The sequence below is a fragment of the Balaenoptera borealis genome, assembly GCF_965194805.1.
Source record: "Balaenoptera borealis genome assembly, chromosome: 5".
Lineage (NCBI taxonomy): Eukaryota > Metazoa > Chordata > Mammalia > Artiodactyla > Balaenopteridae > Balaenoptera > Balaenoptera borealis.
The window spans coordinates 46,425,452-46,444,290 of NC_138862.1; the positions used below are offsets into that span (position 1 = coordinate 46,425,452).

At 40.7% G+C, this 18,839-nt stretch overlaps 2 protein-coding genes and 1 pseudogene across 3 annotated transcripts in view; all 3 read right to left on the reverse strand.

The window, feature by feature from the left end:
* The window catches only part of GABRR3 (gamma-aminobutyric acid type A receptor subunit rho3), a 394,852-nt gene that overhangs the window by 286,976 nt on the left and 89,037 nt on the right, over nucleotides 1-18,839 (reverse strand). The window lies entirely within an intron of this gene.
* Nucleotides 1-18,839, reverse strand: part of LOC309629018 (EF-hand calcium-binding domain-containing protein 4A-like) — a 135,763-nt gene that overhangs the window by 88,518 nt on the left and 28,406 nt on the right.
* LOC309628828 (E3 ubiquitin-protein ligase RNF220 pseudogene) lies at nucleotides 11,628-12,791 on the reverse strand (annotated as a pseudogene). The gene has a single exon. The product of its transcript is annotated as an E3 ubiquitin-protein ligase RNF220 pseudogene (transcript).

Consider the following 18,839-nt stretch of genomic DNA (forward strand, 5'->3'; position numbering starts at 1 on the left):
GTGCCATGCTGAAGGCAGCACTTCTACCCTATGCATGGGGGCTGGGTAGAAGAAGTGGTCCCCAAACTCTTGACCGTACCTACCTAGAACTTAGCTTCTGCAAAATATAGCTGGGGGAGATGAGAAAAGCTGTAGGCCTGGCCTCCTGGAAAAGTAACATAACCCTCTATGAGGGTTATGGGGAGCAGGGCAGTGGGAGTTCTGTGCTCTTGGTTGCACCTGTGTAGAGTAGACATTTCACACCGAACAAGGAAGGCAGAGGAAGAGACTAGGTTATGATTCAAATGCTATAGATTCTCACTATTCTTATCAAGAAGAAAAAATTTTCTATTTGCAGATGACATGATCTTGTATAGAGAAACTTCTAAACATTCCCTTAATAAACTGTTAGAACTAATCAACAATTCAGTAATGTTGTAGGATACCAAATCAGCATACGAAAAACAGTTGCATTTCTATACATTAACAACAAACTATTTTAAAGAGAAGTAAAGAGAATAATAGTATTTATAATAATATGAAAACAATAAAATAATCAAAAATAAATTTAACCATGGAGGTAAAAGGTTTATACACTGAAAACAATAAGACACTGATGAAATAAGTTGAAGACACAGATAAATGAAAATGTATCTCATGTTCATAGACTGGAAGAATTAAAACTGTTTGAATATCTATACAGTACTACCCAAAGCCATTTATAGAGTCAGTGTAATCTTATAAATATTCAATTGGAAATACATTCAGAGGAACCAAGATGGAAGAGTAGAAGGACATGCTCTCACTCCCTCTTGCGAGAACACCAGAATCACAACTAGCTGCTGGACAATCATTGACAGGAAGACACTGGAACTCACCAAAAAAGATAACCCACATCCAAAGACAAAGGAGAAGCCACAATGAGATGGTAGGAGGGGCGCAATCACGGTAAAAACAAATCCCATAACTGGTGGGTGGGTGACTCACAGACTGGAGGACACTTATACCACAGACGTCCATTCACTGGAGTGAAGGTTCTGAGACCCACGTCAGGCTTCCTAACCTGGGGGTCCAGCAACAGGAGGAGGAATTCCTAGAGAATCAGACTTTGAAGTCTAGTGGGATTTGATTGCAGGACTTTGACAGGACTGGGGGAAACAGAGACTCCACTCTTGGAGGGCATACACAAAATAGTGTGTGCACTGGGACCCAGGGGAAGGAGCAGTAACCCCAGGGGAGACTGAACCAGACTTACCTGCTAGTGTTGGAGGGTCTCCTGCAGAGGCGGGGGGTGGCTGTGGCTCACCATGGGGACTAGGTCACTGGCAGCAGAAGTTCTGGGAAGTGCTCCTTGTGTGAGCCCTCCCAGAGTCCGTCATTAGCCCCACAAAAGAGTCCAGGTAAGTTCCAGTGTTGGGTTGCCTCAGGCCAAACAACCAACAGGGAGGGAACCCAGCCCCACCCATGAGCAGTCAAGTGGATTAAAGTTTTACTGAGCTCTGCCCACCAAAGCAACAGTTAGCTCTACCCACCACCAGTCCCTCCCATCAGGAAACTTGCACAAGCCCCTTAGATAGCATCATCCACCAGAGGGCAGACAGCAGAAGCAAGAAGAACTAGAATCCTTCAGCCTGTGGAACAAAAACCACATTCACAAAAAGATAGACAAGATGAAAAGGCAGAGGGCTATGTATCAGATGAAGGAACAAGATGAAGACCCCAGAAAAACAACTAAATGAAGTGGAGACAGGCAACCTTCCAGAAAAAGAATTCAGAATAATGATAGTGAAGATGATCCAGGAACTTGGAAAAACAACGGAGGCAAAGATTGAGAAGATGCAAGAAATGTTTAACAAAGACCTAGAATAATTAAAGAACAAACAAACAGAGATGAACAATACAATAACTGAAGCGAAAACTACACTAGAATGAATCAATAGCACAAATAACTAAGGCAGAAGAACGGATAAGTGACCTGGAAGACAGAATGATGGAATTCACTGCTGTGGAACAGAATAAAGAAAAAAGAATGGAAAGAAATGAAGAAAGCCTAAGAGACCTCTGGGGCAACATTAAACGCAACAACATTTGCATTATAGTGGTCCCAAGAGGAGAAGAGACAGAGAAAGTACCTGAGAAAATATTTGAGGAAATTAGAGTCGAAAACTTCCCTAACATGGGAAAGGAAAGAGTCACCCAAGTGCAGGAAGCATAGAGGGTCCCATACAGGATAAACCCAAAAAGAAACACACTGAGACACATGGTAATCAAATTGGCAAAAATTAAAGACAAAGAAAAATTATTGAAATCAGAAAGGGAAAAATGACAAATAACATACAAGGGAACTCCCATAAGGGTAACAGCTGATTTCTCAGCAGAAACTCTACAAGCCAGAAGGGAGTGGCATGATATACTTGAAGTGATGAAAGGGAAGAACCTACAACCAAGATTACTCTACCCAGCAAGGCTCTCATTCAGATTCATGGAGAAATCAAAAGCTTTACAGACAAGCAAAAGTTAAGAGAATTCAGCACCACCAAACCAGCTCTACAACAAATGCTAAAGGAACTTCTCTAAGTGGGAAACACAAGAGAAGAAAAGGACCTACAAAAACAAACCCAAGGGGCTTCCCTGGTGGTGCAGGGGTTGAGAATCTGCCTGCCAATGCAGGGGACACGGGTTCGAGCCCTGGTCTGGGAAGATCCCACATGCCGTGGAGCAACCAGGCCCGTGAGCCACAAATACAGAGCCTGTGCGTCTGGAGCTCATGCTCCGCAACAAGAGAGGCCACGACAGTGAGAGACCCATGCACCGTGATGAAGAGTGGCCCCCGCTTGCCACAACTAGAGAAAGCCCTTGCACAGAAACAAAGACCCAGCACACCCAAAAATAAATAAATAAATAAATTTAAAAAACAAAACAAAACAAAACAAACCCAAGGGCTTCCCTGGTGGCGCAGTGGTTGAGAATCTGCCTGCCAATGCAAGGAACACGGGTTAGAGCCCTGGTCTGGGAAGATCCCACATGCCACGGAGCAACTAGGCCCGTGAGCCACAATTACTGAGCCTGCGCGTCTGGAGCCTGTGCTCCGCAACAAGAGAGGCCGTGATAGTGAGAGGCCCGTGCACTGCCATGAAGAGTGGCCCCCGCTTGCCATAACTAGAGAAAGCCCTCGCACAGAAACGAAGACCCAACACAGCCATAAATAAATAAATCAATTAATTTTTAAAAAAACCCAAAACAATTAAGAAAATGGTCATAGTAACATACATATTGATAATTACCTTAAACGTGAATGGATTAAATGCTCCAACAAAAAGACACAGGCTTGCTGAATGGATACAAAAACAAGACCCATATATATGCTGTCTACAAGAGACCCACTTTAGACCTAGGGACACATACAGACTGAAAGTGAGGGGATGGAAAAAGATATTCCATGCTAATGGAAATCAAAAGAAAGCTGGAGTAGCTATACTCATATCAGATAAAATAGACTTTAAAATAAAGAATGTTACAAGAGACAAGGAAGGACACTACATAATGATCAAGGGATCAATCCAAGAAGAAGATATAACAATTATAAATATATATGCACCCAACATAGGAGCACCTCAATACATAAGGCAACTGCTAACAGCTATAAAAGAGAAATTGACAGCAACACAGTAATAGTGGGGGACTTTAACACCTCACTTACACCAATGGACAGATCATCCAAAATAAAAATAAATAAGGAAACAGAAGCTTTAAATGACACAATAGACCAGATAGATTGAATTGATATTTATAGGACATTCCATCTAAAAACAGCAGATTACACTTTCTTCTCAAGTGCACACAGAACATTCTCCAGGATAGATCACATCTTGGGTCACAAATCAAGCCTCAGTAAATTTAAGAAAATTGAAATCATATCAAACATCTTTTCTGACCACAAAGCTATGAGACTAGAAATGAATTACAGGGAAAAAAAAACGTAAAAAACACAAACACATGGAGGCTAAACAATACGTTACTAAATAACCAAGAGATCACTGAAGAAATCAAAGAGGAAATCAAAAAATACCTAGAGACAAATGACAATGAAAACATGATGACCCAAAACCTATGGGATGCAGCAAAAGCAGTTCTAAGAGGGAAGTTTATAGCTATACAAGCCTACCTCAAGAAACAAGAAAAATCTCAAGTAAACAATCTAACCTTACACCTAAAGAAACTAGAGAAAGAAGAACAAACAAAACCCAAAGTTAGCAGAAGGAAATAAATCATAAAGATCAGAGCAGAAATAAATGAAATAGAAACAAAGAAAACAATAGCAACGATCAATACAACTAAAAGCTGGTTCTTTGAGAAGATAAACAAAATTGATAAGCCATTAGCCAGACTCATCAAGAAAAAGAGGGAGAGGACTCAAATCAATAAAATCAGAAATGAAAAAGAAGAAGTTACAACAGACACCACAGAAATACAAAGCATCCTAAGAGACTACTACAAGCAACTTTACGCCAATAAAATGGACAACCTGTAAGAAATAGACAAATTCTTAGAAAGGTATAACCTTCCAAGACTGAACCAGGAAGAAACAGAAAATATGAACAGACCAATCACAAGGAATGAAATTGAAACTGTGATTAAAAATCTTCCAACAAACAAAAGTACAGGACCAGATGGCTTCACAGGTGAATTCTATCAAACATTTAGAGAAGAGCTAACACCTATCCTTCTCAAACTCTTCCAAAAAATTGCAGAGGGAGGAACACTCCCAAACTCATTCTATGAGGCCACCATCACCCTGAGACCAAAACCAGACAAAGATACTACAAAAAAAGAAAATTACAGACCAATATCACTGATGAATATAGATGCAAAAATCCTCAACAAAATACTAGCAAACAGAATCCAACAACACATTAGAAGGATCATACACCACGATCAAGTGGGATTTATCCCAGGGATGCAAGGATTCTTCAATATACACAAATCAATCAATGTGATACACCATATTAACAAACTGAAGAATAAAAACCATATGATCATCTCAACAGATGCAGAAAAAGCTTTTGACAAAATTCGACACCCATTTATGATAAAAACTCTCCAGAAAGTGGGCATAGAGGGAACCTACCTCAACATAATAAAGGCCATATATGACAAACCCACAGCAAACATCATTCTCAACAGTGAAAAACTGCATTTCGTCTAAGATCAGGAATGAGACAAGGATGTCCACTCTCACCACTATTATGCAACATAGTTCTGGAAGTCCTAGCCACGGCAATCAGAGAAGAAAAAGAAATAAAAGGAATACAAATTGGAAAAGAAGAAGTAACTGCCACCATAAAACTGCTAGAGCTAATTAATGAATATGGTAAAGTTGCAGGATACAAAATTAATGCACAGAAATCTTTTGCATTCCTATACACTAATGATGAAAAATCTGAAAGGGAAATTAAGGAAACACTCCCATTTACCACTGCAACAAAAAGAATAAAATACCTAGGAATAAACCTACCTAGGGAGACAAAAGACCTGTATGCAGAAAACTATAAGACACTGATGAAAGAAATTAAAGATGATACCAACAGATGGAGAGATATACCATGTTCTTGGATTGGAAGAATCAATATTGTGAAAATGACTATACTACTCAAAGCAATCTACAGATTCAATGCAATCCCTATCAAATTACCAATGGCATTTTTTACGGAACTAGAACAAAAAATCTTAAAATTTGTATGGAGACAGAAAAGACCCCAAATAGCCAAAGCAGTCTTGAGGGAAAAAAATGGAGCTGGAGGAATCAGACTCCCTGACTTCAGACTACTACAAAGCTACAGTAATCAAGACAATATGGTACTGGCACAAAAACAGAAACATAGATCAATGGAACAGGATAGAAAGCCCAGAGATAAACCCACGCACCTATGGTCAACTAATCTATGACAAAAGAGGCAAGGGTATACGATGGAGAAAAGACAGTCTCTTCAATAAGTGGTGCTGGGAAAACTGGACAGCTACATGTTAAAGAATGAAATTAGAACACTTCCTAACACCATACACAAAAATAAACTCAAAATGGTTTAGAGATCTAAATGTAAGACCAGACACTATAAAACTCTTTTAGGAAAACATAGGAAAAACACTCTTTGACATAAATCACAGCAAGATCTTTTTTGATCCACCACCTAGATTAATACAAATAAAAACAAAAATAAACAAATGGGACCTAATGAAACTTAAATGCTTTTGCACAGCAAAGGAAACCATAAACAAGACGAAAAGACAACCCTCAGAATGGGAGAAAATACTTGCAAAAGAATCAACGGACAGAGGATTAATCTCCAAAATGTATAAACAGCTCATGAAGCTGAATATTAAAAAAACAAATAACCCAATCCAAAAATGGGCAGAAGGCCTAAATAGACATTTCTCCAAAGAAGACATACAGACGGCCATGAAGCACATGAAAAGCTGCTCAACATCACTAATTATTAGAGAAATGCAAATCAAAACTACAGTGAGGTACCACGTCACACAAGTTAGAATGGGTATCATCAGAAAATCTACAAGCAACAAATGCTGGAGAGGGTGTGGAGAAAAGGGAACCCTCTTGCACTGTTGGTGGGAATGTAAATTGATACAGCCACTATGGAGAACAGTATGGAGGTTCCTTTAAAAACTAAAGATAGAATTACCATATGACCCAGCAATCCCACTACTGGGCATATACCCAGAGAAAACCATAAAAGGACACATGCACCCCAATGTTCATTGCAGCACTATTTACAATAGCCAGGACATGGAAGCAACCTAAATGCCCATCAACAGATGAATGGCTAAAGAAGATGTGGTGCATATATACAATGGAATATTACTCAGCCATAAAAGGAAACGAAATCAGGTCATTTGTTGAGATGTGGATGGATCTAGAGACTGTCATACAGAGTGAAGTAAGTCAGAACGAGAAAAACAAATATCATATATTTACACCTATATGTGGAACCTAGAAAAATGGTACAGATGAACCAGTCTGCAGGGCAGAAATTGAGACACAGGTGTGGGGAACAAAGGTATGGACACCAAGGGGGGAAAGCGGCGGGGGGGGTGGGGGTGAGGGTGTGCTGAATTGGGCAATTGGGATTGACATGTATACACTGATGTGTATAAAATTGATGACTAATAAGAACCTGTTGTATAAAAAAATAAATACAATTCAAAGAAATTTTTAAAAAACCTGTAACAAGAGACAATGAAAGACATCACATAATGTTCAGGGGATCAATCCAATAAGAGGATATAACAATTGTAAATATATATGCACTCAACATAGGAGCACCTAAATAAATAAAGCAAATATTAGCAGACATAAAGGGAGAAATTGACAGTAATATGATAAGAGTAGGGGACGTTAACACCCCACTTAAATCAATGGACAGATCATTCAGACAGAAAATCAGTAAGGAAACACTGGTCTTCAATAACACATTAGATGAAATGGACTTAAATAAAATCTATATAAAACATTCCATCCCTAAGCAGGAGAATACACATTCTTTTCAAGTGCACTTGGAACATTCTCCAGGATAGAAAACATGTTAGGCTACAAAATAAGTCTTAGTAAATTTAGGAAGACTTAAATCATACCAAGCATCCTTTCCAACCACAAGGCTGAGACAGGATATCGGTAAGAAAAAAACTGCAAAGTGTACAAACATGTGGAGGCTAGACAGTATGCTACTAAACAACCAATAGATCACTGAAGAAATTTCAAAAATACCTGAAGAAAAATGTAAATGGTGATACAAAGATCCAAAATTTATGGCAAACAGCATAAGCAGTTCTAAGAGGGAAGTGTATAGCAATACAAGCCCACCTCAGGAAACATAAAAGTCTCAAAAAAAACCAACCTAACCTTACACCAAAAGGAACTAGAAAAAGAAGAACAAACAAAACCCAAAGCTAGTAGAAGGAAGAAATCATAAAGATCAGAGCAGATATACATAAAATGGAGATTTAAAAAACAGCAGGGCAGACAAATGAAACTAAGAGCTGCATCATTGAAAATATAAACAAAACTGATGAACCTTTAGCCAGATTCATCAAGAAAAAAAAGAGATGGCCCAAATCAATAAAATCAGAAATGAAAAAGAAGTTAAAATTGATATCAAAGAAATACAAAGGGAGTACTACCAACAATTATATGCCATAAAATGGACAAGCTAGAAAAAATGTACAAATGTCCTAAAATGGACAACCTAGAAAAAATGTACAAATGTACAATTAAAATTGATATCAAAGAAATACAAAGGGAGTACTACCAACAATTATATGCCATAAAATGGACAACCTAGAAAAAATGTACAAATGTCCTAAAATGGACAATCTCCCAAGACTGAACCAGGGCGAAATAGAAAATATGAACTGACCAATTACCAGAAATGAAATTGAATGAGTAATCAAGAAAACCCAACAAACAAAAGTCTAGGACAAGAAACCTTCACAGGTGAATTCTACCAAATATTTAGAGAATAGTTAATACCTATCTTCTCAAATTATTCTAAAAATTACAAGGGAAGGAATATTTCCAAACTCATTCTATGAAGCCAGCATCACCCTGATACCAAAATAAGACAAAGGTATCACATGAAAAAGGAAAATTACAGGACAATATCACTAAGGAACACAGATACAAAAATCCTCAACAAAATATTAGCACATCAAATCCAACAATACATTAAAATTATCATACACCATGATCAAGTGGGATTTATCCCAGGGATGCAGGTATGGTTCAATATCCACAAATCAATGTGATACACCACATCAACAAATTGATGAAAAATCATATGGTCATTTCAATAGATACCAAAAAATATTCAACATTCATTTATGATAAAAACTTTCAACAAAGTGGGTATAGAGGGAACTTACATCAACATAATAAAGGCCATATATGACAAGCTCACAGACAACATCATACTCAATGGTGAAAAGCTAAAAACATTTCCTCTAAGATCAGGAACAAGATAAGGATGCCCATTCTCGCCACTGTTATTCATAATGGTATTGGAAGTCCTAGTCACAGCAATAAAGAAAAGGAAATAAGAGAAACCCAAATTGGAAAGAAAAAAGTTGTCACTGTTTGCAGGTGACATGATACTACACATAAAAAAATCCTCAAGACACCACCAAAAACTACTAGAACTGATCAATAAATTCAGTAAAATTACAGGATACATAATTAATACACAGAAATCCATTGCATTTCTGTACACTAACAACAAACTTAAGAGAAATTAAGGAAACAATCTCGCTTACAATTTCATCAAAAAGAATAAAGTACCTAGGAATAAATCTAACTAAAGAGGTAAAAGACCTGTCCTCAGAAAACTATGAGACACTGATGAAATAAATTGAAGTCAATGCAAATAGATGGAAAGATATACCATGTTCATGAATTGAAAGAATTAATATTGCTAAAACATCATACTCCCCAAGGCAATCTATAGATTCAATGCAATCTCTATATCAAAACACCAATGGCTTTTTTTTCACAGAACTAAAACAAATAATTCTAAAATTTGTATGGAAACACAAAAGATTCCAAGTAGTCAAAACAATCTTGAGAAAGAATGAAGCTTGTGGTATCATGCTCCCTAATTTCAAACTATACTATAAAGTTCCCACAGTCTAAAACGTATGCTACTGGCACAAAAACAGATGCATATATCAACGGAATAGAATAAAGGGACCAGAAATGAACCCACAGTTATATGGGTAATTAATCTACAAGAAAGGAGGCAAGAATATATAATCGTGGTGCTAAACTCTCTCCATGTTTCTAATATTTTTAATAGTGGGTTTTTTTTAAATTGTTCTCATCACAAAATTCAGCGTCCTTGGGGAAGGGACCCAGCCCCTTGACTGCCACTTTCCAGGTGTCCTTTATCATTTTGATGGGATTCTTTGGTCTGCAGAAAATACTCTGTCTTGGCATGCTTCTAAACTGTAAGATTTGGGTTGTTTTTTATTTTGTTTATGTTTACATGCATCTTGTATTTCCCTGAAAACTAAATAAAGTTTTTGCCTTTTTAAAAAAAAATAAAGATGATGCTTTTTTTTTTTCAGCTTCAGACTAGAAAATGCTGAACATTCTCTTGGATAAAGAAATTATATTCCCTGAAAATTATTAACGCCTCCTTGAAGGTGAAACTTTGTCTTTTGCGGTTTTGTTGGTGGTATTAAATTATAAAAGGCTTAAGTTCTCAATAAGAGCAGCCATTGTTATTGTTACTGAGTTCATTTGTAGTTGGAAGCCCTTACAACATTTTACAAGAGAAGGAGAACAAGAAATATTTGTTGACTAAATTATTGTGGTTTGATGGTGCCAGGAGGAATTCAAGCCAACAGCAATTCAAGGTCCTTCATTAGAGAAGCCATACCATTTTTTTTTTTTTTTTTTTTGCTGTTTATACTGGTTTAATCCGTGTCAAATGTAGTTTACAAAGGGAAAGGACAAGTACCTTTGTATAGAATATACAGACACAGCATCACACCATGGGGCCCACAAGAAGGGCAGGGGAGACAACACTTTTCCCTGGGAACAGTCTAATCCCAGGAAAGGTTCTCTGCAGAAGGCTGGGTAGCTAGGAGCACCCTCATCCAGCCCCAATCTCAGCCCCTGCTTCAGCTCGGTTCCCATTTCCTGTGCCTCCCCCCTCCCCCAACTCCTTATGAAGAGCCCCAGGAGCTAAGACTAAGGAGAGGATCATGTCCCTTGGGGCACGTGCCCCACGTCTGGGAGAAGAAATATACACCACTGAACACCGAGCACATGGGAGAGGGAAGAGAACCACGGGAGAGGGAGAGGGAGAGGGAGGGGGAGGGGGAGGGGGAGAGGGAGAGGGAGAGGGAGAGGGAAGAGAACCACGGGAGGGGGAGAGGGAGGGGGAGAGGGAGAGGGAGGGGGAGAGGGAGAGGGAGGGGGAGAGGGAGAGGGAAGAGAACCACGGGAGGGGGAGAGGGAGGGGGAGAGGGAGGGGGAGAGGGAAGAGAACCACGGGAGGGGGAGAGGGAGGGGGAGAGGGAGAGGGAGGGGGAGAGGGAGAGGGAGAGGGAGAGGGAAGAGAACCACGGGAGGGGGAGAGGGAGGGGGAGAGGGAGAGGGAGAGGGAGAGGGAGAGGGAAGAGAACCACGGGAGGGGGAGAGGGAGAGGGAGGGGGAGGGGGAGAGGGAGAGGCAGGCACCCCAAGAGGTGGATGGGCCGAGCCCCCAGCCAGGCCTGAAGGAGGCACTGCTTCCAGGTGTTCTTAACAAAAGAAGAAAATCATACAACCAAAGGGGAAGGGACGGGGTAGAGAGTGAGGAGTTGTCCCATTTATACACAACATTGTAAACATACACGGTCTATGTTACATGTGCTTCAGTCTGGTGTTTGCATGTCTGTCTGTCCGTCTGTCAGTCGGCGGGGGGCTGGATCTCAGGAGCCTACCCCCACCTCCCTGCCCCACCCTGGGAACGGAACCTGGAACAGGTATGGTCCCCAATCTTGGTGGGAGCCAGCAGGCAGGGCCTGGGCCTCAGCCTCCACTCTGGCTCGAGTCCTGTGTGTGTGTGTTCATGTGTGTGCATGTATGTACATGGGGAACCTGTGTGCACGTATGTACCTGTGTACAAGGGGGGGGTCACGTCACAGGCGGGGCCGGTGGGGCGCTCGAGGCAAGGGCTGCCTGGGGCGGCTAGCTCACAAGTAGATTCTCCGCAGGTCTCCAGGCGCTGTGATGGTGTTGCACTGAGGGCAGAGCTTCCTGGCACCCAAGGTCCGCAGCCAGCACTCCTCACAGTGCACATGCCAACACTGGATGGACGTTAGGGGCATCGAGTATGAGTCCATGCAGATGAGGCACTTGTAACGGTCCCCATGGGATAGCTGCCGCTCAAGTTCCCTGACCCGAGCCTTCAGGGCCTCAAACGTGGTCACAGCTGAATTGTCTGTGATTTTCTCGATGTGATTGTTCTTGCAGGTCTTCTGCATGGCCTCCTGCTTGCTGCTCTCACCGTTGCTGGTAGATGGCATCTCGTCACTGGCCCATTTAGAGAACTCAGGTGTGATGCGTGTGCTGGGAGGGCCACCATTTAGGACTGCGCCCCGGAGTGCCTCTCTCTCTTGGGCTTCATGGGGCTCCTCGCCTGTGCAGGGGATGACGTCGGCCTCCGTGTATTGCGGTTTCCCATACTCCAGAGTGTCATCCCCATCCACATCCAAGTCAGCATCACTGTCCGGGTTCTCTTCGCCGCTGCACGTGACGAAGCCAGAGCCTCGGAAACCACCTTGCAGGAGAGTGGTGGCCCGGACCCGCTTCTGCCCGCACCACTCATACTCCTCAAAGCGGTTGCTGTTCTCATGCTCGACGTCCACGGCATCGTCCTCAGCCATGCAGGAGCCTTCCCTCTGCCCTTCATCTTGCTTCCTCCGTTTCATTTTCCCAATCCCAGCATTCAGTCGGGTCTGCCGGTTGGCTCGCACTCGCAAGAAGGTCTACTTCTTCCCTCCCGCGGGCCCCCATGCTCCGCCGGCCGCCCCGGGCCCTCGGCATAGCTGCCGTAGGCTGCTCTAGCGGGACCCCGTGGCCGCCGCGCGGTGCCGCCCCAGCCCCAGCCATCAGCGCTCTGGACCCCGCGGCCGCCCGGCCGGCGAGGGCGGCGATGCGGGCGGATTCCCCCCAGGCTGCCCGGCGGCGGCGGCGGCGGCGGCGGCACCTCAGCTCCCAGCGGCGGCGGCGGCCATGTTGGCCTTGATCACGTGACTCGCCCAAGCCATACCATTTTAAAGCTGAAGAGTGTAGAGATCCTTTATGAAATAAACCTCTGATATAAGTTATCTGGGGACAGAGCACTAGAGTGATTTGCCTGAGATTGGCTTATTGCTGTTTTTTCCAATAAAAGGATTGGTTATCAGCCTGCTGGAGAGATTTTCTACGGCTCTTTGTTTCATATAATGAAAGTGCAGTTCTTGAAGGATAAACTCAGCCCTCCTTGCTAATGATGTCTCTGGACCAAAGGGCTACCTCAATACAAACTCTTTTCTCATTCTGTCACACCTTTACGGGAAATCCCTGTTTCCTAACAATGTCCATTGTGCATTGCTTGCAAATGAAACAAAACTCATTTGCAGCTATGGAACTTATCCAATTCCCAGTCTCTAAGGGCCAAACTTTTAATAAAGTCTCCAGTGAAGACATTCAGGTTTACTAAACATTTCACTAGATTTTATTAATTCATGCAATTCTCCCCCAGCTAACTAAAGTTAAAATTAACCAAGTTATACAGGCATAAATAATTTTAGCAGCATACTCTAAAAAATGAAAAGACTCAAAAGCATTAAATAAGACAGCAGTAATTACAATAAAATTACTACTCTAGTATAATATAATTTCATAATGTCTGCATAAAGTGTAAAAGTATCCACTATTAATGAAAGCTTTTCTTGGCTGCCCTTTATACAGTATTTCTATTTTAAAAGAACTGTTCACTGGCTTGACCAAGCCCTCTTACATATTCATGAGACAAAATTTCCACATTTTTCTGTGGGACCAGCTCAGTGTTATGGTACACTTCTGACCACCTATTTGCTGCCAGCAACACCGTGCTCTACTCTTCTCAGGACCCACTCAATAAATACTCCATTTGACAGAGAGTACCATCTCAGTATACATGGTCAGTTTTAGAAAAAGTAAGTTTTACATATTAATCAAAATATGAAAAATAGTTTGATCAAAACTGATCTCATTGATCTCAAGTTTATAGCCCATTTGTGCAGAGCCTGAAACATGTGAGCTGAGAATCATGGGATACAGTCCTGAGTGTAGTAGAAGGAACTGATGTGAGAGATTTTATAAGGGAAGAATCCATGGGACCTGCTGGCAACTTGAGGACAAGCTGGATGTGGGTAGTGAGGATAATAGCAGTGTCAGATGATCCTGAAGCTTTGAACCTGGGGATGTCAAATGTCTTCCTGTTGCTCTTAGGATACACTTGAGAATCCTGACCCTGGCCCACAAGGCCCTGTGATATCTGACTCCTGACTCCTGTTCTAGCTTCACTTACCATCACTATTCCTCTAATTTACTGTGCTACAAGTGCACTGACTTCTCAGTTCTTAGAACCCACTAGGCTACTTCCCAACTCAAAACTTCCAAGTGCTATCTGTGGAATAAATGTCATTTGTCTCACTTCATATACTCTCAAGGCTTCAGTTTATGTGCTGTTTTCTCTGGGAATTCTTTCCTGCCCACATCCGCAGACTAGGGTAAGATCACTGTTATATTCATCCATAGTTTTCTGTTCTCTATAGCACTTAATACAGTTGTAATGATTTGCAGATGATAAGCTCCATGAGGGCAAGGACCATGTTTAACTTGCTCACTGCCTATCCCAAAGACTAGCACAGTATGTGGCATATATTAATCAGATGACACTGCTGATAAAGGCATGAAAGGATATTTGAGTGAACAAATGGTATCTACAACCCAGAATACTGTTTTCTGCTCTTCTTCCTCTGTTACCTGGTTAACTCTTATATAGCTCCAGGCCTCAGCTTATATGATGTTTTTTCAGGGATGTTTTTCCTAACTAATCTCTATTACATGCTGTGACAGCCTAGGGGAGTTAGGAGGAAAAATTCCTTCCTGGTACAAGGTAATTCTCCTTTCAAGTATGGCAAGTTTGAGGGGATGATTCGATATTATGGAAATATCCCACAGATATCAGTTGGGTGATTAAGGCTGCAAATGAAAATCTGGGAGCCAACTGCATCCAGCTGTGAATCATTAATTTTGAAGGGAGAAGAAATGCTCAGAGATGGAACTTCAGAAAATGCTTATGATGAGATAGAAAGTAACAGTTTTAAGAATGAAAGAATGTTTAATCTTTCAAAGGTTTTAGAGAGGTCAAGGAGAACAAAGGTCCAAGAAAGATAATTGGACTTGATGGATAGGTCACTGGGGAGTGTGATTATTACAAAATAATGGGAATGAAAAATCTAGGTTGCAGGGCTTCCCTGGCGGCGCAGTGGTTGAGAATCTGCCTGCCAATGCAGGGGACACGGGTTCGAGCCCTGGTCTGGGAAGATCCCACATGCCGCGGAGCAACTAGGCCCGTGAGCCACAATTACCGAGCCTGCGCGTCTGGAGCCTGTGCTCCGCAACAAGAGAGGCCGCGATAGTGAGAGGTCCATGCACCGTGATGAAGAGTGGCCCCCACTTGCCGCAACTAGAGGAAGCCCTCGCACAGAAACCAAGACCCAACACAGCCATAAATAAATAAATTAATTTAAAAAGTTGTTATCACAAGAAAAAATGTGTAATTATAAAAAAAAAAAAATCTAGGTTGCAGACAATCAAAGGGAGTTCATGAAAATGGTAGGTGTAGATGCTTTTTAAAGTTTGGTGCTAAAAATTAAGAGAAATGAGAAAGGAACTAAAGAGTTGACAGTGAGGTCAATTAAGGTTTTCCAAAATAGGGCAGAAGTATGCAGCTTCAGGAAAAAACACCTTTTATAGTGGCAAAGTCTGAAGTTAGTTGAATTTTTTGACCACTACTTTTTAGAAATACTATCTCCTTGGCTTTTACTATTGTACATTATCCTCTCTTCCTTTCCCTCTTGCTATCTCTACTTCCTTTGTTTTTTCCTCCCTTCTCTTCCTACCCCTAGACTTGTACTCTCCAGTAGATAGGCAATAAGCAGATAGCTACTGAGTACTTGAACTATGTATAGTCCAGAGTATGATGTGCTATAAGTAGAAAGAAACACACCAGATTTTGAAGACTTAGTATGAAAAAGTAATGTAAAATATCTTATTAATAATTTTATATTGATTACATGTTGAAATGATAATATTTTATATTCAGTTAAATAAGATATTTATTTTTAAAATTAAATTTATGTTTCTTTTTACTATCTTTAATGTATTGAATTTACTAGAAAATTCTCTATCACATATGTAACTCATGTTATATTTCTATTGGACAGCATTACTCTAGGCTTTCTTACCTATCTCTTCTCTCTAGGTTTCAGAAACCACCTCTAGACAATTGACTCATAAATATACATCTTCTCATAAACTTATGTTCAGACTTCTCCTCTGAACCTCAAACCCTTGTATTCAATTGCCAATTAAACACCTTTTTCTAGAAGTCTCAAAGGCACCTCTTAACTAAATATATGTGAAATCCAACTTATCTCCTGCTCTCCTCTTTCCCCAAACCTGATCCTCTTCCAGGGTTACCTCTCTCAGTAGGTCATCATCATTCTGTTGCATTAGCCAGACTTTTAGATCCTTTGTCTTTAAACCCTACATTCAATCTATCACTAAATCCTGCTCACTCTACATTCTAAAGAATTCTCTAAGTTCTCCGTTCCACTCATCACCACCACCTGATCCATGCTACCATAATCTTTTTCCTGGACAGTTTTAATAGTTTGTCCATATCCAGTTTTGCCAGCTTCCAATCTATTTTTCATGCTTCATCCAGAATTAAGTTATAAAATCTAAATCTGACCATGTCAGCCTTCTTTATAAGAAATTCCCATGGATTCTTATTGCTGTTAGAATGAAGACCCAAATTCTTAATATTGTTTACAATACCCCCGTATTATCTATACCCTGCCCACCTCTCCACCCTCCCTTAGACCATTTTCCCCCTAACTAACTCTCTTTGCCTCACTGATTTTCTTTCGGTGCCTTGAAATTTTCATGTATCCTTCAGAAATAGGGCCTTTGTATATGTTATCCTCACAACTCACCCATCCACCTTTCCCTGAAAATTCTGTTTACCAAATTTCAGTTCAGTCATCACTTCTTTAGGAAATCTTTCTGTCACCTCCTCCCTACCTCAAGTAATAATGACAGTGGTGGTGGTGGTAGTGATAGCATTTAGTATTTATTGAACACCTACTATAACCTAGGCTCTCTTCTGGTGTTTTACACATAATTCACTAAGTCTTCTAAACTACATTTTAGTCTCAATTTTCAGAGTATAATCTATTATAATATCCATATTCTAATGAGGAACTTGACGCACAGAGAGGTTAAGTAATTTTCCCACTATCAGCTATAAAGTGGCATAGCCGAGATTCAAAATTAGGTCCTGTTTTCAAAACCCACAGGGTTAATTACTACATTATTTGCATTTTCAGACTAGGCTAAACCTCTCTATTGTAAGTCTTATATCTCCAATAACCTTGCCTTCATAATAGCGAAGTTGTAATTTTCAATTCATCTGGGTGATTATTTGGTTAATGTCAGTCTCCCGTCACTTCTGCCCAATTCTGTAAGGTGAGGGGAGGCAGATACCACATCTGCTTTTTTTTATCACTTAACCTTAGTGCCGAGTATTGTGGCTGACATGTAGACACACAATATATGTGAATAAAATGACACAAAACAGTTGTAAGTATATATGAAAGAAGAAAGGAAGGAAGATAGGGGAGGGAAAGAGGGAGGGAGGGGGGGAAAGAAAAAGAAAGCAAGTTCCATGTCTCCAGTTATGGATTATCCCATTGAGCACAGCTCAGTATACCACTTTCTATCTCTTAATTTCTACATCTGTCTTAGGAAGTCTTCTGACTATAAGAACAAATTCAGAGATGCTGTCTGGTATGTACTAAATGACTTTAGAACTTCTCCTGAGTAATTACTTGATTATGAATAGCTGAGTCATTCAATATTTATTTCAGGCAGAGGATGTCAAAACCAGATCAAGCACTGAGTAATCCACCTATAACATAATTATGAGAACGAAGTTCTCTAATACACCCTACACTCCAGCCAGTCTGGGGACTGCTTTCCATTCCTCCAACACTTCATGAGCTTTCATGCCTCTGATACTTAACTTAGCATTCCCTTTCCAACCTTCTCTGCTGAGAAAATGTCTACATATCTTTCAAGGCCAGGGTCAAATGTCCTCTCCTGAGTAATCCATAATAAAATACCTCCAACTGTTTTTGTTGTGTGTGTGTGTGTGTGTATTTCTTATAGAGATAGTGAGCCTAATCGTAGGATATTTTAATATGATTTCTCTGTTAAAGATGTGGTTCTATTCTTGTGGTTAAGGTTGGAAGCTTCCCTTAAGGACTGGGCATTCCTAGTGTCAATCTCAAGGGGAAGAGCTAAGTCCTCAGACAAAATAACAGAAGGGGGGCTCCTGTCTCTCACATTCTTAGAAATAGATCTAGTGGGGTTTAGCCATGCCTAAACTTCCAGGCAACTGGGAAAAGACAAAATCTGCCTGTCAGAGGTAGGCTTGGAGATAGGTAAGGAGGCCTTGCTATAGGGAACCCTAAGGACAGGATGACTGACCCACTTATATAAACCAGATTATCAAGATCAGCAGCATTCAGACGATTTCAACGCCTTGATGTGTCACAATCAGTTATGAGATGCATCACAATTAATCTGTTTCTAATAATAAACTACCATAGTTTAATACGATTTTATATATATATATATACACATAAACTAGAATGGATTCCATATTATCTCAATAATACCTTCCTCATTCCTTTACATTACAATATACTACCTTGAATGGGAGAAATGCAGAGGTATCATAGCTAGCCAATGATCAATTTTTCATTACCTGACAAAGCCCACAGGAGTGTATCATGCAGTCAACGTCATTTGCCAACTTGCTTTCTCAGTGGAGACAAAGGTTTGAGTACTACTCCTCTGGTTGCATATTACTACATTTTGTTTCCAGTGGTTATCTCTAAGTCTAGTCAGGGCATGTACGAATGATTCCTCTTAATCTTCTCTTTGCTACAGGAAATCACTTGGGCCAGAGTGATTGGGAGAGC